Source organism: Mauremys reevesii, linkage group 3 (genome assembly GCF_016161935.1).
Source record: "Mauremys reevesii isolate NIE-2019 linkage group 3, ASM1616193v1, whole genome shotgun sequence".
NCBI classification, from domain to species: domain Eukaryota; kingdom Metazoa; phylum Chordata; order Testudines; family Geoemydidae; genus Mauremys; species Mauremys reevesii.
Window position 1 is genome coordinate 98,495,704 of NC_052625.1, and position 26,129 is coordinate 98,521,832.

General features: G+C 42.5%; 1 protein-coding gene across 3 annotated transcripts in view; it reads right to left on the reverse strand.

The window, feature by feature from the left end:
* Positions 1–8,006, reverse strand: part of PLEKHG1 (pleckstrin homology and RhoGEF domain containing G1) — a 228,882-nt gene extending 220,876 nt beyond the window's left edge. Inside the window, exon 1 of one of the 3 annotated variants that reach the window (XM_039530890.1) lies at positions 7,492–8,006. The gene's annotated coding sequence lies outside the window, so the exon portion shown is untranslated. Of the gene's footprint in view, positions 1–6,712; positions 6,835–7,349 lie in introns of those variants that run through there. The other 2 variants (XM_039530889.1, XM_039530891.1) reach the window with 2 other exon arrangements.
* Between the last annotated feature and the right edge of the window lie 18,123 nt (positions 8,007–26,129).

Sequence of the window (26,129 nt, forward strand, 5' to 3'; positions counted from 1 at the left end):
GGAACCTCCTGCGGAGGCTTTTCGACTACCTCCAGGAGAGCTTCGTGGAGATCTCCCAGGAGGATTTATGTTCTATCCCCATATATAGAGAGACCTCCTTTTCACATACTTCAGATTCCTGTTATATTAAGAATAAAAGTTTACATGTTTAAAGCACTTACCGACTGCTCCTTCCCCTGATTCAGGGTCCGGGTTAACGGCCGGGGAGGGTTGGTAGGGGATCTCCGTGAGGGTGATGAAGAGATCCTGGCTGTCGGGGAAACCAGCGTTGTAAGCGCTGTCGCCTGCCTCGTCCTCCACAAACCCTTCCTCATCTTCCCCGTCCGCGAACATCACTGAGGAACTGGCCGTCGACACTGTCCCATCGTCAGAGTACATGGTCACTGGTGGGGCAGTGGTGGCAGGCTCCGTAGCGTCCGTTTGCCGCTTTGATTTTTTGGTAGCCTTGTCTGGGGTCCTTGATTTTCACGCGGCGCTGCGTTGCATCCCGGCTGTATCCTCTGTCTCTCATGGCTTTGGAGACCTTCTCGTAGGTCTTTGCATTCCGTTTTTTGGAGCGCAGCTCCGAAAGCACAGACTTCTCGCCCCACACACCGATCAGATCCAAGACTTCCCAGTCAGTCTATGCTGGGTCCCTCTTTCTATTCAGAGATTACATGAACTCCTCTGCTGGAGAGCTCTGCATTGCTGCCGGTGCTGCTGAGCTCGCCCCGATGTCCAACCACGAAATGAGATTCAAACTGTCCAGACAGGAAAAGGAATTCAAATTTTCCCGGGGCTTTTCCTGTGTGGCTGGTCAGAACATCCAAGCTCGGACTGCTGTCCAGAGCGTACACAGAGTATTGCACTGTGGGATAGCTCCCGGAGCTACTAAGTTCGATTTGCATCCACACGTAGCCTAATTCGACATAGCCATGTCGAATTTAGCGCTACTCCCCTCGTCGGGGAGGAGTACAGAATTCGAACTAAAGAGCCCTCTATGTCGAATTAAATGGCTTCCTGGTGTGGACGGGTGCACGGTTAATTCGAATTAACGCTGCTAAATTCAAATTAAAGTCCTAGTGTAGACCAGGCCTCAGGGAGTAGCTCTGTTGCATAACAGAGTACCATATTCTACCATTACTTTTCAGAATGAAACTACACTTCGAATGCATCTCATGTTTACAGTACATTAATGATTGTTGCCATTTTACACATTTTTATTAATGCATTTCCAAGAAGCCTAAGGCAATTTAATTTCAACTGAGGTAAAATTACTAAAGCAAATTAATTATTATGCAGATAAAATGTATTCCTCTAATACTCACCTAGAAAATTATTCTGTTATAGGTTCCTGTTCATATTTTGCTTTGTATGCAGAGGACAGATTCCTTTAAACTAACTCAGAATTGTAAATGTTGATTTATAGATTGTTTCTCAGATTTACTTTCCATAGGAGGAATTCTGCAAATATTTCCTTTATCTTATCAAATTCTTTTATTTGAATCTTTACAAAAAAAACATTAATTCCATATTTCAGGCTATTTTTTTTAAAGTTGTGTGTGTCAGTTGGAGTTTATTACACATTTTATAACACACATTCTGAACGTTGTGTGTGATTTTTTAAAAACACAAAATCCAGTGCTGTACTCTTAAGTCTTAGAGATCTGACATCTATGAATTGCACAAAGAGAGAGAATTCAATATACAAACTAATTTCAGTTTGTGGCGTGCTGTGTTTAATCTATGACAGTATTCTTTTAAAACACTAATAAGAGTTTATATTTGTCCTCCCCAGTTTATGATACCTTTGGTTACACTTCAACAGTTTTCCCAACCACAGGCTGCAGATGAAGCCACTATATAGACAGAGGCTGTGTCTACACTGATGCAGACCCACCAGTAATGCTGATGGCGGGTGAGCCACTATAGGCAGGGTACCAGCATTTTTACCACCGTCTCATCTGATTCCATTCAGAACATTAGTCATAGTAGTACATATGATGATAGCATCTGAAGCCCTCAATCAGGATCAGAGCCCTGTTGTGCTGAGAACTGTACACATACAGAAAAGACAATATCCTTGCACTGGAGTGTTTACAGTCTAAAGCCCCAAATCAGGAAAACATGCTTATATGATATCCAATTTATTTTGATAGGACTTAAACATCCTTCCTGAATAGGCATCTCCCACCCAGCAGGTGGGTGCTGCAACCACTGGGGTACAGAGTCACTCTCTCTCTCGCTCTGTCCCAATGACTATGTAAGTATTTATCCACAGTGGAACAGCCAGAGAGAGAGAGAATGAGAATCGTAGGAGACCCCATGTCCACTCCCCCTCAGCTCCAATCACTCTTTGATTATTTATCCACCATGGAACAGCTTCAACAGGAGAGACTAAGGGAGTCTGACATCAGAATATCCCACAGCCCAGTGCTTAGAGCATTCTCCTGAGAGGTGGGAGATCCACATTCACATCCTTTCTCCCCCTGTGGCAAGCAAGTACTCTAACCACTGGGCTAAACATTATAAGGTGGGCACTGGCACCACCTCCTCCTCTTCAGCCGTTTTATGTGGAACAAAGCAGGTGCCTAACTCATTCCTGCAAGAAACACCTTAGATTCCTGACTCCAGGTGATGGGTTCTTGTTCATGGATTGCTTAGCAGAGATAGGCGCCTAAGTCAGGGATTCTCGCAACAAATATTTTGGTGACCTCAGAGTGACCAACTCTTGCTGGTGGCCACTCTAACAATTTTTCCTAAAATATTTAAATTAACTTTAGGAAAAACAAATAAATATGCATGTGTCCCCAAATCATTGTAATTTATTCATTGCAGACTCAATAATAAAAATAATGTACAGTTGTCTCTATTCTTTACTGCACCTAAACAAAATAGAAATACAAATAAGGTGCTTTGCATGTTTTGCCCTTTGGTTGATTTTTAAGACTTGCTAGTTAGTAAGTTTGCTACTGTGAAAAATATTTGTTAATATCAGTTTTCACAGCATACTTACTCAGCCCCAGCAAGCTGGGTGACAAATTAAGCCCTGGATGGGGAGTTGGATTGGGAGGTGGGGGGCACCAGGGGTGATGTGGGGGCAGTAAGCCTGGAAATGGATCTCAGGGGCCAGAGCCCGAAGCCCAGAAGCTGGGGGCCAAAGCCTGCTGCAGCACAGCCAGAGCCTGCCACCCACCATCCCAGGTCTGACACCCAATCACCACCACCCCTGGGAAGGTGAGGAACTCACACCCGTCACCTGTTTGTGTTGTGTAAGTGTTTGTGGCTCCAGAAGTAGGCATGGATCAGCATTTGCTGGCAGCCCTGAGGGAGGGGCCGCTGCTTTGCCCCTCCTCCAATCACCACCCAGACAGGCTGTGGCCACAAGAAAAGCCCCCGGTGGCCGCATTTGAGAAACACTGGCCTAAGTCCAAGCTCCTGGAAGGCATCTACCTCTGTGAGAGGGGCAGGGCTTAAGACACACGCCCCTCATCAGCATGTCCCATTGGCTAGCTTAGCTAGCTCTTTGCCTAGCATGCTGGCTTTTGTGCATCACATTCTTAGGTACTTATCTTTCCCCATTCATCACGTAGGGATCCTAGGTGCCTAATTTAGCTTTATGAATTGCAACATTATTCCTGTGATTTTCTAGGTGCTATGATGCGCAGCACTGCAACACGTAAGGCCTTGTCTGTGCTCAAAACAGTACACTGCAGCTGCGCCACTTTAATGTAAAACACTACCTATGCCAACGGGAGGGCTTCTCCCATCAGTGTAGATAATCCACCTCCCCAAGAGGCAGTAGCTAGGTTGATGGAAGAATTCTTTCCCACCCCCCATAGATTTTTTCACACCCCCAAGCAATGTAGATGGGTTCACCTAACTTTTTAGTGTAGACCAGGCCTAAATCCTTTCATGGATCCCACCCTTACATCCTGTTCACAGAAAGTAAAAAGATGAAGATGACTAACTGCAAGTAAGGTTACTTCTTTGTGATTTCCATAAATAAGTTTAATGGAAGCAGAGGTCCTCTATTGAAAAGATCTCAAAAGCCATGTATTAAATCATCTTCCACCTGGGCTCCATTTCAAAGGTGCACATAAATATGCAAGTTAAATAAATCCTCTCTCTCTGTTCCACAAAGCACTAACTGTCTGGACGGAGATTAACCCTTTAGAAGCTACATTTCTAAACTTCCCTCTCTAGAATGCCTTTTAATTATTAAAAGGCATTCTAGTTAAGAAAACTTTTTGCACCATCTATTAAAATAAGGACATTTTGTGGCAAGCTTTCAAGAGTTGCACAGGATTTTCAAAAGGAGAAATATTTGACCCCAAACTTAAAGCAGTTTGAAAGGTATACTCTGTGCCTGAATTCTACCAGAGCTTTCCCTCTTTAGAAAGACCAAAGAATTATGGTAAATATCAGTAAGAACAAACACTAGTATATTAATGACAGAGAAGTTATAACGAGGAGTACTCGTGGCACCTTAGAGACTAACAAATTTAGTTATAGAAGTTCTAAACATAACATATATAAATCCAACAACATCCCACTCTACATTGTTTAAACTTTTAGAAATATCCAATAATATGCTAACACCATGGTAATATGACAAACATTTAATATTGAAGCTACTGAAACATTCTCAGAGCATTGTGGATAGTTTCCAGTTTGTCAACTTTGTCAGGGAAAGGAGCTAAAGTTAAAAAATTGACTATTTGGATGTATAAAGGAACCATTTAATGCCCTCTAGGGGCAAGAATTTCAGCCCCCCCATTCTAAAAGAAGCATCTTTGAAGTTAATGAGATTTAACTTTATTCATATTTTGTGTATATTGTCAGCCAAAGCATCCATGTGCATCTTTAAAAGTTCTCAGAATTAAGATAACTGCATACCACAAAAATCAAAAGTTGAAAAATAAAGCTTAAGACAGTTACATATGTAGCTTTCTAACCACAATAAGTTATACATCCAGTAGTTGCTACAACCAAATTTAGCTTTGTACATGCTAACAGGATTCCTTTATAAATTTAGCTAGAGCAGGGGTCGGCAACCTTTCAGAAGTAGTGTGCCGAGTCTTCATTTATTCACTCTAATTTAAGGTTTTGCGTGCCAGTAATACATTTTAATGTTTAGAAGGTCTCCTTCTATAAATCTATAATATATAACTAAACTATTGTTATATGTAAAGTAAAGAAGGTTTTTAAAACGTTTAAGAAGCTTCACTTAAAATTAAATTAAAATGCAGAGCCCTCCAGACCAGTGGCTAGGAACCCAGGCAGTGTGAGTGCCACTGAAAATAAGCACGCGTGCCATAGGTTGTCTACCCCTGAGCTAGAGGCTTGAGCAACAAACACTTGTAGAAATCTGAACCACAAATGTTAGGCAGTGTTCCTCCAAGAAGGAAACAGAGAGGCAAAGAATACTACTAATATAGAGTTGGTATTAATTATTATTTTTAAATCACCCATTCATTGTGATTTATGTAAGCAGTTTCATGTCATTATTTGCTCACACTTTTGATCCACTCCTAAGGGGTTTGTAAGGGCAAGAAATAAGTTAAATCCCAACTGTATCAGTATCCTAATTAACAGTAAAAGGGGGAAAAAAAGATACCAAGAGCCAGCCCAATATGAAATTGTGTTTTGTTCCAGGACCCTTGCTCCTCATGCTGGGAGTGCTGAGGCCTTGCAAAGAAAAGGAGAAATGAAGTGAATCATCTTATTCAACAATGACCCTTTGGCTGATTTAAAGACTGGAGTTGATGGGTTCTGAAGGGCTCCCATTCTATCCTTCCAGAAGGACAACAGCTGTGACATAAGGCCTTCAGAGTCAGGAAAAGAAACCAAGGACAGGCAACAGGGAAATTGTCAGGGCTCCAAAAGGGAAACAGGAAGAGAATATATATATGAAGATGATTGGTCATATTTTTAAATGCTTTAGGGAACAGACACCAGAACCAAATTGACACTAACTATATTTATTTTAAAAGAGCCAGGTTTAATAAAAATACATTAGAATTTGTAGAGTTTAATTCCAAATAATTACCACCAGGCATTTGGGCTTTAACAACATGTGGTTCAAAACAGAGGCATTATGCAACCTGTATCAAATTTTCAGAGATTTGATCATGCAGTATGTTAAATGTTAATGAAAACTACTTCTGGTGCTGTGTGTAGAAAATATCGCCTTTGCTCAGATTTTAAGATCACACTTAATTGTAGCCAAACACAAAAGTACTTTTGTGGACAAAAACAGCTGAACATTGTTTGTACCCTTCATAAATATATTACACACAGGGCGCTTTACTACCTGATGTGATATTCCTGCAGTGCATTACTTACACATCAGATTTTTGCAGTGCTGGAGTAGAAAGAGAAGGGCTACACAAAGAAGGAGGGTAGTCCAAAAAACTTCTAAGTTGATGGATTTTCCTCATTAAAAGCAAACATAACTGAAGGGATGGGCTGGGGTTTAAAAAAAAATCCCCCCGTTTCTGAAATGTTATCGGCACAATGGCTCTTCCACTGGCTTACGCTCCCCAGCGAATCCCCAGGCAGGAGACTGGTAGTAGCTACCTCCTTGGGAAAGCTAGTACAAGCAAAGCAATAGCTTGTCCCCTGCCTCAGATGCCGGAGCTTAACCAAGTTGAGACTCCAGATGTTTCCCTCCAGCCCCAGCCACGCTTGCTGCCGTCCCCTGTGTTATAACCTAGAGGCTCGTGCTCACCAGCAAAACAGGCGGCAGCCGTGCGAAGGAACCGCGACTCGCCTTCCACACCAGCGACACAGGACTGCGGGCCACCCCGGCCCCGCACCAGAGACGTGCCGGCCGGCCGGGACACGGGGGGGTTTGAGACTATCAGTGCAGCGAGCCCCGGCCCCCGCCCCGTCACAGCGCGGCTGCCCCGCCTCTCTGCAGGTAACAAACGCGAGGCGAATCCCCCGGGCTCCTGAGCCCCGTTTTACCGCCCGGCCCGCGCAGGGGAGGGGAGCGGCCTCCCGGCTCTATCCGCCCCACAGCGCTGCGCTTCTGGAGCGGTGCCCGCGTCTGTCCCTCGCCGCGGGGACCGGCAGGGCAAGTGACCCCGCGGGCGGTGGCTTAGCCCGGCAGTACCCGGGCCCGGCGGGTGCGGAGCGGCTCCCACACACGCCCCTTTCCGCCCCCGCGGAACGGAGTCAGGCCCCCCGGCCGCCTCTGCCCCCAGCCCAGCCCCACCGAAGCAGCCCGACAATGGTCCGCCCCCACCACTAACAGCCGCCGGGACGGGGGGGGGGGGAACCCAGCCGGCTCCCTGGGAGAGGACACGGGAGGGGAGAGAGCGGGAGAAGCGGCAGCCCCGGGAGCGGGCAGGAGAACGCGCTACCTGGGGGCTTGCATCAGTGGAGGAGGAGACCAGCTCCGCAGCACAAAGCGCTCGCTCCCTTTCCCCGGGATGCCGGCGGCAGCTCCCAGCCGCTGCTGATGGGCGTCCCCCAGTCAGCCCCGCACACCCCGAGTGTTTATACCCGGGGGCGGAGAGCGCTGGTCTCCAGCAGTCGCCCAACCCGCAGCGCCTTGTCCTCTGGCGGCTCCTGCCGCTCCGCTCCGGCTCTGGGGCAGCAGCTTATTCTCCAAACTTCCTGCTCCTCCCGTGCGGCCGGGGCGGCTTGTAAAACTCCCCCTCCTCCAGCCGCAGCTCTGCCCGCGGGCTCAGCCCCTCCCCAGGGAGGCCCGGCTCGGCTCGGCCCGGCCCGGCCTCCGGCTGCAGCTGACTTCCCCCCGGAGCGGGAGATTAACCACTTGGACTTGGCTCTGGAGCGAAGCCAAAGAGAACAGTCAAATTACAGCCCGCTGGAGAAAAAAAAAACCCTCAGCTACTGTTTTCACACACACAAAGCAAGTACTCCACTACTTTCCGGGGGCCTCCTTCCTGGCCTGGGCTAAACTTACAGCCTTTCCCTTGTGTTTTCTGTTAAACCCCAGTGAGGAGTGACTACCTTCTTACACTTTAAATCACGCTACTAGTGTCTACATCCCAAGAGGAAACTCACATACTGGAGACACACCCCTTGATGTTGCATGATGATAAACCAGCCCTTGTCCCTTTAAAATATTATAAGGCGGTGATTAATGGAGTAATTGCGTCTCTTGTGATTTAGTTTAGGCTATTAAGGGAAAGGGACACTGTTAACTTGAAATCTAGTCAATTTAAAAAAAAAAGTTCAAAGTGTCTTTGCATACTACACCTGTCCCGAGTCTCCTTGGTAGTTTTGTGGCTTTACAATCACATTTTCCTATTTTTAAACATGTTTTTTTCTGTTTTGTGTTGCTTTGTGAAAGATCCACTTAAATAGAGGAAACTGCCTATCAAAAGTTTAACATAAAGCCCCAGTCCTGTACCACAATGAGACTCTGTGGCCAAGCAGTCTCACTGAAGGCAATGGGACACAGGGATCAAGCTGTCAGAATAGTCTGATGCGGGATCAGGGCCTAACTGACCATACTGAGAAAAATTAAAACTGACTATGCACCATTGCAGTTAAATGCACAAAGTTAATTAACTGATATAAGTAGAGAAAGATTTCTTTTCTTCTAATTGTTTTCCATTTATACTATGCTAGGTATTATAAACATAGCAGGTAAATCATTTTCAGGATGAAGGGTGATATACTTTCCACCTGTGCTATTTGATTACTCTTTGGTCTCTCTCAGCTTGGACAATTAGTCACTTTCACTTCTGAAGTGGCCTACTTGAATACTAGCCTGGTTCACTTTTTGTAACCCTTAGCTAGTCAATTTTGCTATCAAATTTCTCAGCCTTGCCAACATCAAGGGTTCAAAAATCCTGAGTCAAAAACCCAAGTGACTTAACTTTTATGAGATTTAAAAATAATAATTTGTCTTATTTCTATTTGCTTCTGTTTTTTCAGCTTTTACGATTCATATTTTCAAGCACTGAAGTAAATTACCCTGATCTAAATGCCAGTGTGGACAGTGCTATGTTGTTGGGAGAGCTTCTCCCACCGACATAGCTATCACTGCTCTCGGGGGCTAGAGTAATTAAATCGACAGGAGTCCCAACCGCTTAGAGCGTCTGCACTAGCAGCGGTACAGCTGAAAACTCTGTAGTGTAGCCTTAGTGCAGGGGTTGGCAACCTTTCAGAAGCGGTGTGCCGAATCTTCTTTTATTCACTCTAATTTAAGGTTTCACGTGCCAGTAATACATTTTAACGTTTTTAGAAGCTCTCTTTCTATAAGTCTATAATACATAACTAAACTATTGTTGTATGTAAAGTAAATAACACTTTTTAAATGTTTAAGAAGTTTCATTTAAAATTAAAGTAAAATGCAGAGCCCGCCCCAGACTGGTAGCCAGGACCCGGACAGTGTGAGTGCCATTGAAAACCAGCTCGTGTGCTGCCTTCGGCACCCGTGCCATAGGTTGCCTACCCCTGCCTTAGTGTCTTCTGCAGTTTCCATCTCTGTGGTATATAAAACCCCAATTCAAGAGAGCATGTAAGCAAATGCTTAACCTTAACATGTGCTTAAATACTCTTCCTGAATAGGGTGCTTTTCTAATTAAGGCCTAAGTCTCCAATCCTGCAGGTTGTTCCCCCATACCATGTCCATGCAAAACAATTTGCTTTCAATGTGTTCCATGGTACGCCCACATCTCGAATACTGTGTACAAATGTGGTCTCCTCACCTCAAAAAAGATATTCTAGCACTAGAAAGGGTTCAGAAAAGGGCAACTAAAATGATTAGGGGTTTGGAGAGGGTCCCATACGAGGAAAGATTAAAGAGGCTAGGACTCTTCAGCTTGGAAAAGAGAAGACTAAGGGGGCATATGATAGAGTGATGTTGAGAAAGTGATGTTGAGAAAGTGGATAAGGAAAAGTTATTTACTTATTCCCACAATACAAGAACTAGGGGTCACCAAATGAAATTATTAGGCAGCAGTTTTAAAACAAATAAAAGGAAGTTCTTCTTCATGCAGCGCACAGTCAACTTGTTGTGGAACTCCTTACCTGAGGAGGTTGTGAAGGCTAGGACTATAACAATGTTTAAAAGGGAACTGGATAAATTCATGGTGGCTAAGTCCATAAATGGCTATTAGCTAGGATGGGTAAGAATGGTGTCCCTAGCCTCTGTTCGTCAGAGGATGGAGATGGATGGCAGGAGAGAGATCACTTGATCATTGCCTGTTAGGTTCACTCCCTCTGGGGCACCTGGCATTGGCCACTGTCGGTAGACAGATACTGGGCTAGATGGACCTTTGGTCTGACCCGGTACGGCCGTTCTTATGTTCCAAGTAAGAAAAGTGAAAACGCAGAGAACAGAAACGCAATAGAAAGCACAAATACAATGTGAATGCATATTATAATTATTCTTACTTCCAATTAAACTAAAGGGGATTTTTAAATTAAAATATATATATTCAGTAGCATTTCCTCACTTTCCACCAACATTTCACATTCTTCCGCTAACAAAACCCCTTCACTTCATCAAATTGAAAGAGGTCTTTGGGATTGAAAATTGAATCATTTTCTCCAAGTCTAAATTCAGGGCACAGAGCAGCCACACCTTTCATCAAAGAAGAGGTCTTTAATTTTTGTGGTATGCTACAGATTTTCCCTGTGCTTATGCTAAATATATGGCATATAGTATGTGAGTGATTTTAGACATTTAGGATGTTCAAATATATAGACAGAACAGTAATGTGACTAGTGAGTTTCAATGTTCACCCTAATCGTAACTGTTCTTGCTAGAATCCTGAATCCAGGTCTCTTAATGCACCATTTCTGAAGTGTTAAAAACTCCCCCAAAACATACATATAGCATATATTGTCTCAAAAGAGGAGTGAATTTAATAATTAAAAAGGCCAATATTGTCTTATAAATCCACATTGGCACTGTTTGAAAACAAAGTTTTGCATTTAGCCCATAATGGAGATATATCATCTTTTCAACCCAGAAAAAAAAAGTAAATTTCCCCAATTTTCCTTAATGATAACCACTCCTATAAATAGCATTTCTTTATAAACAGTGTTACAACTGATTATCACTTGGGGTAAGTCCCTGCTCCACCCCCAATCCCCTTCTTACTGAACTGTCACTGTTCTTGCACATGAGAAGGACAGATCATAAAGAGGCTGCACTCTGCAGTTAGTGCTATGGAAAAGTGCTCTAGTAGTCTACAGATGTTCTCACTGCAGCAGCATGGATTGGTACAGAGTTAAGGCCAGGATGTGATGAGGGAGTCTGCAAACAATACTGATCCCCTAGCCCAGTGGTCCCCAAACTTTTTTGTCTGGTAGGCACCAGACGATGAGCCATGGAGGACCATGGCGGCGGACGCACGTCCACCGAAATTCCGCCAACAAGCGGCAACGTCAATAGGTGTTGCTGCCAAAATGTTGCTGACAAGCAGCGTCATCCAGAGGCTTCACCACTGAAATACCGCTGAAAATCGGCATTTCGGCGGCAACACCTCTGGATGACGCAGCTAGTCGGTGGCATTTTGGCGGATGCTCGTCTGCCAGCCAGTATGTGGGCGCACTTAGATGCCCCGGCGGGCACCATGGTGCCCACAGACACCACGTTTGGAACCCCTGCCCTAGCCAATAAATCCCTACATTGTGTGGCTGCTCTGTGCCCTGAATTTAGACTTGGAGAAAATGATTCAATTTTCAATCCCAAAGAATTTGGCCCTTTACATTGCTGATTGAGGAAAAATACCTCTAATGGATGTTCTGGTCTTTTTTTTGGAAGGCAGAATTAGGGAATTTTCTCTGCCATAGGGGGAAAAATTCATTCTTTCAAAAATTATATTCTTTGTACCAAAGTACAGCTTGGTGCATTTTAATTTGCATACAATTTTTGGTAGATTCAGACCAAATTAAAATGAATGATGTTACATACATCTCTGAAATAGAGATATGCAGGCAAAAGAGGCATGTTATCCCATGTCTTTTGGAGCAGTAAGAAATTGTACAGTTTCTGGAAATATATATTTAAGGCACTATTGGGTCTGTTCCGTGTGGAATTCTCTTCAGACTCAAACTTTGTCTATTAGGGAAAATCTCCAAGAAGAGTGTTTCCCTCCTAAGTCCTGGATATGCATTACTCCAGTTTCTATTAGCTTGTATCAAAAATATCTGACCTTCTGTTGAAGTAACTAACTCTCTCCAGATGATGAGTGGCTGATAGAATCTGATCATTGTTGCCGACAGAATTACAGAGGTATAAGAATCAAGCAATATAACATTTTCCAAAGTGGAATGTATGGGATAAATTGTGAATCCCTTGGCTAATCACACTGTAATAATAGACTCATAGATTTTAAGGCCAGAAGAGACCATCATGATCATCTAGTCTGACCTCCTGCACATTGCAGGCCACAGAACCTTACCCACCCTCTCCTGTAATAAATCAATCCATGGTATTATCATCACAATTTTCAGAGCATTGAGTATTGGCAGTGAAGAATTTCTGGGCAGGAGGCCCTTTGATTCCTCTTCCCCTGATGTGGCATCTCTGTATAACAACATTTCTTTTGTCAATACTGTATTTTCCTTTCTACATGAATGTCCATTCACATCAACTGCACAGAGTATGGCAGGACTGTGTATATCTATGAGGCCAGCTTTAACAAAACTATGTACATTATTTCAATATAATAACAGTATTGCACTAGCGTAATCATTGTGTTATCACCTGACCTTCCTCATTAGAGCCCTGGTTCAGCAAAACACTTAGCGCATGCCTATACTACAGACTTCTGACAGCATAGCTATTGTGATCTCTGACTGACATAACTGCCAGCAAAAGGGTCTAGTGTAGAAGATTCAATTATACAGTACTGGCAAAACTGCTTTTTCTGGGATAGCTTATTTTGCTCATAGGAGTGCACATCTTTGCTGGAATAGCCATGTCCATAGTAGAAGAATTTTGCTGATACAGGATTCCTATACCGGTAAAGTGGTTCTAAAGTAGACTTAGTCATAGGTATGCACTTTTCTTTAAACCCATTACATAGATTCACCCTGCTTAGCTTTGCTGTGCCAAAAGATAAACATATGTTTTAGTGTTTTGCTGAATCAGGGTCTGTGGAACAAATGCTCTTAGGAGAGCCAAATGAGTATAAATGTACACACAAAAGTTAGAAATGTGCCATCTTTTGATAGCAGAAAACCACTATACACCAAAAAAGCAGAAGAAGAAATGCACCACAATTCTGCTTGTGGAAAAAAATAGTCTGCAGAAACAAAGAACTGCATGTGTTCCGTGAGTAAGGGTGCAGCTTAGGAAAATGGATGTTGTGTAAACATGGTCACTCACCAACCACGCTGTATTGACAAACCCTGTGATGTATTTTCTTCATAGCAAACTACTCCACCCGCTGAGACAGATTCATTGTCAGGCATGAGGACACTTATCTGCTTTGCAGGACTAATTTTAAGCAGGTTTTTGGAGCTACACCTACACTTAATATTGCAAAAGTTAATGTAGAGTGAGGTATGAGCATAGGGAACAAATAAATTGGTTTATTAGTGATAAAGGCAGGTGTCGATATTTTGACAGTTTGTGGAAAAATATTCCCTAGCCCAGGGAAAATATACTAAGATTGTTGCCGTATGAAGAACTCTCAAAATAAATTGATAACAGTATGGAAACAGTCTTAAAACATGGCCGTAGTTGGAGCAAGTTCCATTGTGTTTTGGCTATCTGGCTTTCATGCTTTAGTTCATGAATTTAGTTATAACAAAAATAGATGCTAGCCACACTCAGTGAAAACAAACTAAAGCCATTTTCAGCCACAGATGAATTTTAAACTATATTTATAAAAACATTTGTTAAACTGAGTTAAAGACTTGGGAAGACATGGCCAAAGTTGATTTTTGATTGATTAGCTATGTTTTAAACTATTGACTCTGCACATAGAAAGATTACACTATGATGGTTGCAGGTCATACCATAGATCATTAAGGACCCAATCCTGTAACACTTGTGCACATTATTAATTGTTCTGGAGTTCAATAGAACTGTTCAGGTGCATAAAGTTAAGCACTTGCATAGGTGCTTGCAGGATAAATACCTGGGTTTGTATTTCAATAATTGTATTTCAGACATTAAAGTTGAACGGCAAAGCTTAAAAGCCAACAAGTCTTCTATACCTGTAGGCACAGTTATGTATCGATAATTATATCTGCAATTAATTGTGTACAAATACTACCATTAATATATGGTGGCATAGATATTTAGATGCCAAAATGTTAATTTTTGCATCTGCAATTCGTTGTGGGCTCAATTTTGTACAAAAAGGACACTTTCAAAATCAGTCCTTAAAGGTTTCAGATTTCCAATAATTAAAGTAATAGTTGTTTAGATAAATATTGCCCTTATGTTAATTCACCAGTACAAAAGTAATTTATGTTCTCCTGAGTTGAGGCTGTTGTCTTTACTTTAGGATGGTTGTAGTGTGTAATATGCTGGTCAAGAGAAATCCAATATCAAAAGGGGCTTTATTTCATTTAAATTTAAGAATTTTGTTTATATTTAGTGGCTATACTTAGCTCTAGGATACACAAACTTTAAAGGTCAGCAGGGAACTATGACTGCACCTTTTGGTCCTTTTGGGTTAATTAAACATCAACATTACTTTTTTGCCAAATTGACAGAGTGAATAACAATATTTTCATAAAATAATTGTTGATAGGTAGTTAGGAGTTGCCAAACTTTTGCATATACGGTCATCAAACTACATTTCAAAAGTATATTTATCCCTCATCTAGCACTATAAGCTTTTGGAGTCTCATTGCGCTGCTTGAATGATTTGTCTGACAATTCTGGTCTCTTGTATCAGTTATTGAGATCTGCAATAAGGCAAGAGCTGCAAGTAGCATCAATAATCATTTCAAAGATAATCATGGCCTCTAAGAAGCAGACTATCAGCTCTTCATTTATTCCAGTTGTGATCACTTTATGTAATTAGATTGATTTTATTAATAATTTGAGCATGAAAAGTAAAATGTGATAACCACCGGCTTATGTCAAAATCCTGCAAATGTTTAAACATGCCGAAATTACTGCAAAACTCGTGTGAGTAAGATTACAAACATGCTTAAGACTTTGCTGAATCAAGGCCTTATACTGTATTTGTCAGGGACCATTTCTCTATACGAGTAAGCCTTCTTTAATATTTCATGTCTTCTCAATATACTGAATTGCTTGAAACCTTCACAAAAACATACATGTTCCACAATGAAACACAGTCAGTCCTGTTAATTTTTCATAAAATTAACTTCAGAGTCAAATAATCCATGGTAAGATCAAGGTCAGACACTCTACTTTGTAGTCAACCCAAGTCTATAATTCCACAGAAGCCTTGGTCCTTGACTTCCTTATTGTTTTATGTTCCACTTCTTGGTAGATAATAGACTCCTGTTTTTTGACAGGATACTTCTGTTCTACAGAGGGGAAAAAATGGTTTTCATCTGGCATTTCAGAAAACATGTCCATCCACACTTAAAAAAACCCAAACCAAGATTGTTAAAGTTATACAAAACTTATGCAAGAGTAAACATTTTCCAATGGAATAATCAATTTGAATGGTTCTCATAACAAAAATTTTGGTGGCCTCAGGGTGGAGCCACCAACTCTTGCTGGTGGCCGCTCTGACAATTTTTCCTAAAATACTTAACTAACTAGGAAAACCAAACAAATATGCACAGAGACACATCCAAATCATTGTAATTGATTTATGTAGGGTGCCTTATACAGTCTCAATAAAAATCATGTACATCCCTCTGCCCCCTCCCTGTATCTCAGCCATGATTCAATAAGCCCTAACTCAGTTATGCATCGGGTGGGGCAGGTGTCATGATCTCTGGTTAGGCTGCCTCTTCTGAAACCCTTTTCCAGTCCCCTGAGTGCACCCCTTTCAAGTGACAGGTCCATGTTTCTACTTCTCTCAGGGCTGGGATCCCACAATCTAATCATTCCCTGACTGGATCTCTGGGTTACCCTTCCCTGGCTGCCAACCATGTTACCGAGCAGGTTCAACTGGGCTTGGATCCTGCCACAGTTCTCCTTCAAGTTCCTGTGGTCAGTAATAGTATGCAGTTACACAGAAGCAATTTCTGCAAAACCAAGTATGATTTGGTACAGAAAGCTGGGAGAAGAGGAGTTAAAATAATAAAATATTGTCTTACCTCTGCTTGGCATTCTCCTCAAGCCCCTAGGTAGATATGACAGCCTTGGTGTCCTCTGTTCTCTCTAGCCAACTGCAGACCCTGTCTCTCAAGTCTGCCTGTCATTCTCATTGCATGCCGAGTCTATATCCAGGTCAGCTTCCTGCTGAGCTGATCACGTTCCCCCTCCTTTTCTTCTGGGGGCATCTTTTTAACTCCTCAGGGTCTTTTAATTTTAGCCCTAGCCTTGGGAAGAGAAAAACATTCTAATCTGAATAGTGCCAGCCAGGTAGGTTCTTTCCCCAATGATGGCCCAGCCACTGTTATCTTAACTTCTTTGAAGCAGATACATGAGTGGCTATCTTATCTGTGTCCTTGTTTTACCCTTCCTGGGTTCCTTAACAGCCTCGTTTGATTGGACTATGCATTCAGGTAGGTAAGAATATGAAATTGAACAGAAGCATATATATAATAATAATTAATAATATAATACAGACATTTTCCCAAGTTCACAGGCAGTACTTACTCTTGAATGCTCCCCTCTACAGCCACATTAGACCATCTATAATGAATCATCCAACATATGCCTTGATATACACAAAGGAGCTGAGTTACATGCACTCATGGGCTGTATCCTGTAGTCATTACTGAGAGGGGGGAAACCAAAACTTTTAATTGACTGAATTTGGAATTTTGCCTTATTAAGGTCTTCAGAATTGTGCTCTGTGATAGCGTTCACCTCATCGTTGCTACCCACTGAATATTCCCATAGACTTTGTTGAGAGTCCCACACATAAAAAAAAAAATAGCAGGATCAAGCCTGAAATTTTAAGAAAATGCAGGGGGGGGGTTAAATGCAATTATGAGTTACCTTTCATCGCTGTTAATATAGATTACTTGCATGGTAGTTTAGAACAATTAGCCTGATGATAGGGGTCCATTGTAATGTAAAGGAAACATCTTAAAATATATAACCACAGCTCTGTCCTTGCTCATCTAAGCTATTAAAAGAAATTTTATCATTTAAATGGAAAGCTTGTGGGTCTGTACTTTAAAGCTGTGCCTCATAAACTGTAATCTTCCAGTATAATTAGACTAATTGTTTTAAATTACTATGTGAATAAGGAGTAAGAACCATGGTAAAAAGGCAATAGACTAAATTAAATCCTGGCCTAACTCCACTGACTTCACTGAGTCAGCGTCATCGCTGGTGTAATTCCGGTGTATTTCCCAAAGTGCTAGTTTCTGTGGACACCAAGAGTATGTCTACACAGCAGCTAAACACTTGCGGCTGGCCCATGTCAGCTGACTCGAGCTCACAGGGCTTGGGCTATGGGGCTGTTTAATTGCGGTGTAGATGTTTGAGTTCAGACACTGGGACCCAGCCCAAGCCCGAGCCCAAACCTGAACATCTATACCACAACTAAACATCCACACAGCCTGAGCCCCATGAGTCCATATCAGTTTACATTGGCCAGCTGTGGATGTTTAATTGCAGTGTAACATACCCCAATAGACCTACATTCTCCCCTGCATTCAGGCTGCTTTGTGCTGTGCTGCCAGCACAAGATGACCCTCAAGTTGAATAATATCAGAGGGGTAGCCGTGTTAGTCTGGATCTGTAAAAGCAGCAAAGGCACCTATCTGTGGCACCTTATAGACTAACAGACATTTTGGAGCATGAGCTTTCGTGGGTGAATACCCACTTTGTCGGTGCATCCTACGAAGTGCAAGGTAGTGGAGAATCAAGCCCCAAGACTAACTGCAGGCATTATTATAATGATCACTCAGGATTATTACTTGCCAAATGATAACTTGCAGTGATCTCATGATTTAGTAGCTGTATACCCAGGAAGAGGATATGAGCACTGCTACTGCTAATGACATTTTTCTCTTGCTAAAGTGACATAGGAGCTCTTTTCATTCTTAGGGTCCTAGTTTCAAATTCCAGCCAAGACAAATGCTTTTGATAATTTAAGAATTGTATATAGCACAATAGGTGTGCATAGTATTTTAAACAGAGGAAAAATAGGATGCAAAAGCTTAGTCTAGGAAGTTGAGTACAAGGCAGAACATGGGGGCATAATGACATTAGACCAGGGGGAGAAAATACACCCAAAGATTTAATGGTTGCAGGTTTGGCATAGTATGTCCTGTTAGTTCCTTTTGTGTAGTTTAGAGTAGTATCATGGGAGTGTGGATCATTGTTGGAATGATTCAAAAATAAGTTTGGATTTTTGTTTATTTAGAAGGATCATGATACCAACACCATGTAAACCTCTTTTTGTGCTTGGTGGTCTGATTAGAACATTTCCCGTTTGTTCATAAACAAGTTCAGTATTTTTAAGCGAGGGTGAGGTCTGGAAGAAAGTAGAGCAATGATGATATTTTCTGCTATTTCTTAGGGATCATTTTGTATATATGTTTTTTTTCAAACAGAATTCCACTAGTTTAGTGAGTGGCTGACAGTGTACTGTACATGCAAGAGGCTCAGAATCAAGTCATTTCCAAGAATGCAGCCTTCTGGAGTCTTTAATCTGCTATTTCCAAAGAGACATTACATTTTGGCAGCAAGGGTGCTCAATTTATACTGGATACGATTACCAGTTTACTGTGAGAACTGACTATCCCATGAAATTGCAGGTTAAATTCTCTTACAACCTTCTTGCCCTAAACTTAAAAGATATGATTGACGCAAGAAAGAGAGTGGGTCTGCACCACTTCCTCAGGCTTGAGATCCAAATCCTCCTTCCCTGCCCTTTATCAGTAAGTAAGAATCTTACTGATTCTTTCAATATTGTGATACATCAAACTCAAAGTGTCCCACTTCACCAGTTTGACTTGACAAAGGGGCCAACAACCCCTTAAATCCATTAGCTGCATGTAAATCTGAGCAGCTGCACTATGAGTCATTTCAGGACCAACTGATTGAATAAATGATTGTAATTGTGCTCAGCTGAACTAGCACATCCTCTGTGAAATCCTTGATCTCTTCACAGATAAAGCAATCAAGTTAAGTCAGCTATGGCAAAGGCATAATGTTTAGCCAGTACCTCTACTCCATCACCCATTTTTGAAATGTGTAGTACAAAGACTCTAGACTACCACAACTGATGTCTACAATTTCCACATATTTTGTTTTCTAGAGTTCAGACAATGACATACAGGGTAAAATTTTTGAAGGTTCTTAAGTCACTTCTGTACTTCTGCAAATCTTATGCCATCTATATACAGAGTGAGAATTTTAAACTCACAGAGAGCTGCATAAGCCTTCCTCAATGCCAAGCTAACATTAGGAAATCTATAGAAGCTATTCTTTAGGGTTTTGGCAAGACTTGGAATGATTTCTATAGTGTTCTAGGGTAATAAACATTCATTTGAACCTTAGTGAAGCAGAAAGGGCCTCAAAATGGCACATGACTGGCACTTTGGAGTGCTCCATTTCAAATTGTAATGTCCCAATTATCCCTGGCATTGAAATGTTAGTCAAAATTGCACAGCGTGCCTCATGGGTGTCAGTTTTGGGGTTTTTTTTTAAGAGTTGCAGTGACATTAGTGCTGAAAGGTAATAAATTGAATGCTAGCTCTAGTGTCTTCTATTTATGCACAGAATAAGGACAATATGGTTGGCAGCAGATGTCCTCCTGACAATTATTTATATGGCAGTAGTGCTTAAAGGACTCTGTAGGGGATCAGGACACCAAATCAGTGCTTAAGTGGGGAAAAGGGGGGGTCACAAGTGATCACAGACCCAGCCAAAAAACCAAATAAACCCCAACAACTTAAAAAAATTGAAAATCAAACCGGGTCACTAAAGGGTGCCCTTTAAGCCCTGTTTTACCAAACCTGCTGCTCTCAGATTATGATAGATCTCCATTTTTTTCCAGATCACTTTAAGTACTGCACCCAATGTACTAGACATTGTACACATATACATAATGAAGAGATGGTCCCTGCTCCAAAGAATTAATAGTCTGAATAAATATGACTCAACTTGACCTAAACTCTTAAGGAAAAACCTACATAATTTAACAATAACAATTCTCTGCATTTTTTAAACCATCCTAAAAGAATTATATCCCTGCTATATAATTCAGTTGGATGGTTTAAAAAAATACTTAAGATTAATCTCTATTATATTCTACAGCTCTTTAGAGCAATTCCTATTAAAAGTAATTCATTTTCTAAAGAAACTTATTGGTTTCATCCCTATTACATTCTACACGACTTTTCCAGTCCACCTCAGGGAAGTGAGGATGTAGCAGAATCTCAAGAGCTGATTTAGTCTGGTCTGTCCGTTGAAGCTGTCAACAAGGGCACCGTCTGTGATGTGGACACAAATACCTGTTGTGAGTGAACTATTTCACCTATAGGTCACTAATGGTTTGCCCCAAACTCTTTCCTATCCTATCCAGGTATGGCGGTAAGAGATTGTACTGCGCCCAAGGAAGTAGATAAGCCTTGCAATCCATCAACTGCCAGCTTGCCTTTCCTGGAGGGAAGACTGCCCAGCTGTACCTAACAAACAACAGGAAATGGAAGGAGAAAACAGTTAATCAGTCCAGGCTCCCTCTGGATAGAGCTATTTATGCAAGGCTGGAGGAAGCCCTGGGTGGCTGGGTCCCAGAATGTAGGCATAGCCAGGGCGGGTACTTGGTTCTTGGTCCAATATAACTAGGCAAAAGATCCAAGTGAGCCTGATAAGCCCCTAAAACAAGTTTTACCCATAGAATAAAGACCAACTTTACCGTTCATCAGTTTGTTTCATGTTCTCCTGACACACAGAAATGACCAAAATTGTTTCCCTGAAGCAAGGGGAAGCCACTTTATGGACTAGTGAGACAACAAGAAATTGATCTGTTGGACTAGGTAGCATCTGTGAGTGAGGACGCTGTTTGTTATTTCTTTGTGTAAGGACAATGAAGTAGTAGCAAAGTTCCTTGTTCATCCTTTGTGTCTCACTCTTCAAGGGCAGTGGTTGGCCAAATGAAACACCATCCAACCCACTTTACTCATAGTTACCAAATATTAACTTTTTTTAATTTAAATCCATGTTACTAACAGGACATTCGCCTATCATAATCCTGATCACCTTGCGTGTATATTGTATCTCTTTCCCCCAAGCATGATCTTTTATGGGGGTCTTCACAGCGGGGACCAGGTCTTCTTATGTTTCTACAGGAATGGCGCTTTAGACCTATGACCCAAGCTGGTAGCTGTGAGTGTGGCCACACACCAGCACTTTCCCTACACAGCTGTACGACCAGCGCTGTAACTCCCAGTGCTGCAACTCTCAAGTGTAGCCAAGCCCTTAGAGAGGGCCACTTGGAACTCTACCTTCCCCAAATATCCCCCCAAGTCCCTACACCCCTTTTCCTGGGCAAGCTTGAGAATAATCCCACAAGCCCCTACACCCTCTTTCGTGGGAAGGCAGAGAATATATCCTCCCCAATTGGTACAGGTGAACACAGAACCAAACCCTTGGATCTTAAAACAATGAAAAAATCAATCAGGTTCTTAAAAGAAGAATTTTAATTAAAGAAAATGTAAAAGAATTACCTCTGTAAAATCGGGATGGTAAGTACTTTACAGAATAACAAAAAACTCAAGAACACAGAGGATCTCCCCTCTAGGCAAAACCTTAAAGTTACAAAACCAGGTATAGACAAAGGAAATCACAAGCCAAAATAAAAGTAAGCTAACACATTCCTTCGCTAGTATTTACTAATACTAATGGACAGGGGCGGCTCTAGCCATTTCGCCTCCCCAAGCACAGCCGCACGCCACGGGGGGCGCTCTGCCGGTTGCCGGTCCCGCGGCTCCGGTGGACCTCCCGCAGACGTGCCTGCGGAGGGTCCGCTGGTCCCGCAGCTCTGGTGGACCTCCCGCAGGTATGCCTGTGGATGCTCCACCGAAGCCGCGGGACCAGCGGACCCTCCGCAGGCACGCCTGCAGGAGGTCCACCGGAGCCGCCTGCCGCCCTCCCGGCGACCGGCAGAGCGCTCCCCGCGGCATGCCGCCCCAAGCACGCGCTTGGCGTGCTGGGGCCTGGAGCCGCCCCTGCTAATGGAGTTGGATTGCTTGCTTTCTGAATCTCTCTCTGGCAAGCACACAACAGACAGGCAAAGAGACAAAACAAAGCCTTTTCCCCTTCCCCAGATTTCTAAGTATCTTGTCCCCTGATTGGTCCTTTTGGTCAGGTGCCAGCTAGGTTACCTGAACTTCTTAACCCTTTACAGCTAAAAGGATTTTGTGCCTCTGGCCAGGAGGGATTTTATAGTCCTGTATACAGGAAGGTTGTTACCTTTCCTTTTATATTTATTGGTTTCAGAGTAGCAGCCGTGTTAGTCTGTATCCGCAACAAGAACAGGAGTACTTGTGACACCTTAGAGACTAACAAATTTATTTGAGCATAAGCTTTCGTGGGCTACAGCCTACTTCATCGGATGCATGCAGTGGAAAATACAGTAGGAAGATAGATATATATACACACACAGAGAACATGAAACAATGGGTGTTACTATACACACTATAAGGAGAGTGATCAGTAAGATGAGCTTTTATCAGCAGGAGGTGAACCTGTACAGAGAGAGTAAGGCCCATGGAGACCTAGAAGGCAGTTCTTGTGTTGCCAAAGGCCCGTGGCCTCAGGGAGCTGATCCACAGCAGGCACAGACAAGATTTCTTTATGCGAAGGGCAAATGGTGTCAAAGTACCTCACAATCCTGGGTAATCCTGAGAAGGGTTACAAGGCCCATAGATACTTCCACAAAACAAATTTAGTCAGCAGCTTTTTATGAATCAGCTGCTCCAGACTAGGCATGGGTTTGAGTTGGCAACCTGAGAGGGAAGGCCTTGTCTCCTATCACTAAATCTCCTTAACTATCCAACCTTCCCCTTTCCCCACCCCACCCCCTATACTTTTAATTTCTGTATCAAGACCTAATTGGTCAACTACAGCCACAGCTATTCCATCACAGTTAATAAATTGTGGCGAGATTCTTCTTTGGAAGTTAAGAAAGTTTTCCCCCAGTAGACAACCTAACAGTGATTTAAATCCTGTAACCTATGTTTACTTACTGATCTTTGCAAAGGTTTACCTATAAGCAATTGACTTCAGTTTGCCAATACCAGCTTGACTATTTTCCACTTGAAATGAAGTGTGAAATGCATAGACAGCAGGCTACCAGCTTCAGGTTAATAGCAGAATAAAATGCTTTAAGCAGATGTTGAAGGGTCTGGAAACAAAACTCGTCAAAGTAGAAAGCTAATGATCACAAATGCACGAACATGCAAGGTAGCTCAGCAGCTTTCTTAATGAGGGAATGGGAAGTTGGGGAGGCATGGCCGGGGGTGGGGGACTTTCTAAGACACAAATGGGAGTTGGGAGCTCAACACCCACTGAAAGTCAATGGGAGTTAGGCACCAGACTTTTGTGCCTTGGAAAATGTCCCTGTCTCTTTGTGGCAGATGATGACTTGGCCTTAGTTACACATGCTTTTGTCACCTCCTCTCTGGACTATAGCAATGCAACATATCCAGTTGTGAAGCCATTAGCCCTAGGAAACACCTGCTAGTACAGAACATTGCAGTATGTTTCCTCTGCAGCACGGGCTACTGTGAGCAAATGAAACTTGTCCTCTGCTCTCTACACTTCCCATAGAATGTTGCATCATCTTTAAGGTCTTATTTTCAATGTGCTCAATAGCATGAATCCAGCATACCTAAATAATCACTTAAAGCTTTAGAATGATGACCATAGTCAATAACTCAGCTCCTTCGGCACACTGGAACTTTCTAACCTCAGGGCAAAGCTCATCTGTGCAAGAGACAGAGCCTTCCAGGGGGCTGGTCCAAGAGTGTGGAACAAACGTCAAGAAGAACTAAGGACCACTGTAAACCTTACCGCCTTTCACTCCAAGTGCAAGATGCACTTCTTTGACTTGCATTCTCTAATAATACATAGCAGCATGTATTTATAAAATCAAAAACACTAACGAGACAGCACACTGCACACAATTCTCCATGTGAAGAGAGGATGTGGAAAGAACAAACCATTTGTGACAGATGTTAGTCACATTATTTAATGCGTTACTGGAAGGCACTTAGATACTACAGTGATAAGGGCAGTATATAAAGCTAATATACAATAGAAATTGGGAGTTAAAGCACCAAATCTGTTCCTGTTCATGTCCATTTCCTCGGTGCGGCTTCATTAACTGAAAGAGAATTCCAAAGCAGAATCAAAATAAGACCAAAAAAGTCAAAAACAAAAAACCAAACCACTCTCAGAGGACTGTCCAGCTTTCAGCAAGAGGATACTTGCTGCACAGAGTCTGACTGTGGTAACCCAGAACAGACCATGGGACATATAAAAACTCACTGCCCTAGTCATAAATACAAAGGAGGCATCACAGCAATACTCTGCTATTCTAGATGCAAGTTTCTGGCTTAACCATCTGAATATAAAATTATAGTTGTTGCTCTACATTTACATCAGCCATAAGAAGCAGCAGCAGCAAGAGGACATACACCCTTCCTCTAATGTAGACTTGCCTGGATATCTCCTAGGTTTCTTACCAGATCCCTAGGGTACAATCTCACCTCAATCTTCCTCTTCCTAAAGATGAGCCAGGAGCATTCTTCTATATAGTCTCCATCAGTCAGTCATATGACATTTAGTCAACTGAGCTTTCTTCATCATGTGCTCTGTCTGGAGACTACAACCTGCAGGCTTAAAGGGGCAATGTCCCCATAATAAATGGGCAGGCTGCACCTGCACTTACAGGTCAACACTCTATTACAGCATATTAATTAGGCTAATAGGAGGGGAAAACCACACATTTTCCCAATTAAAAAAATATTTTGGATAGCTCTGCCAAAGCAAATGACGGTCGGAAGTTAGAATTTGGTATGAAGATAACCATTAGGGAGGAGAAGTACCTTTCAGAGTCCCAGTGAAAATTGATTTTGACTTGGCAGATTTATGAGGATTTGAAACTTTTAGTTGGAGCCTCAGTGAAATTTCTTATTTTACTTTTACAATAATGCTTAATTAAGGTAAGAGTGGATGACAGTCACGGTATATTGCCTGAATCATCTTACAGTTTATGTACAGGGAACGTGCTTACTGGTTATTGCACCTTACTGTTATTACATACACATCAATATCGCCAACCCTAAGCATTCAAAAATCAGGAGTCAGTCCCCTCCCCAAAAGTCACGCGATTCTGTTTAAATAATTCATTTTCCATTCTCCTTCTTTGCCTTCTGGTTTCTGAGCCTTCAGGGTCCACTGGATGTTGTTGTTTTATTAAATTAAAGCTGAGATGCTCATCCAGTCTCATGAATCCAGCATCTTAAGAAAAATACCGGATATCATGAGACTAGTGATAAAATCGTAAGAGTGGGTGTCACATGTGGGGCTGCTCCGTAGTGACTCTTGTGGGGCCATAGGTGGTACTGCAGGTACTCCCTGCCTTAGACCACCAGTTGTGACCACTTGCTTGGGGCAGGGTCGCACGTACTGTAAGTTTGGTGTCTGTAAAAATAACCAACTCAAACTTTGGCTGTCTGCAGCTTTAAACAAACCTCAAAAGCAAACACCTATCTGTGTACTTGAGGGCAAGGCCCTGATCTGGCCCTGGGGTTTCGGGGCTAACTATCACTGAGAAGCTCCTCTTCTGTCCCTAGTCTCACCCCACCCTGCCCTGAGAAGAAGCTGGCAAGCCTTCCTAACTAGCCTGTTGTCTCCTGATTAGTCAGTGTCTCCTCCTGACCCTTTTAGGCCTATAGAAGAGGCCTATGTCTTTTTGGTAACCTGGTCTGAGTGAATTTTCCTTTAGTAAGGAGGGGCATGTCAGAGCACTGACACCTCTGACAGGGAGCAAAGGCCTAATAGACCCATCACAGTTGGCCTTCTCCCACAGGAGCCCTTGGCCCATTCACATAGGAAGTAGTGGGAACCTGGC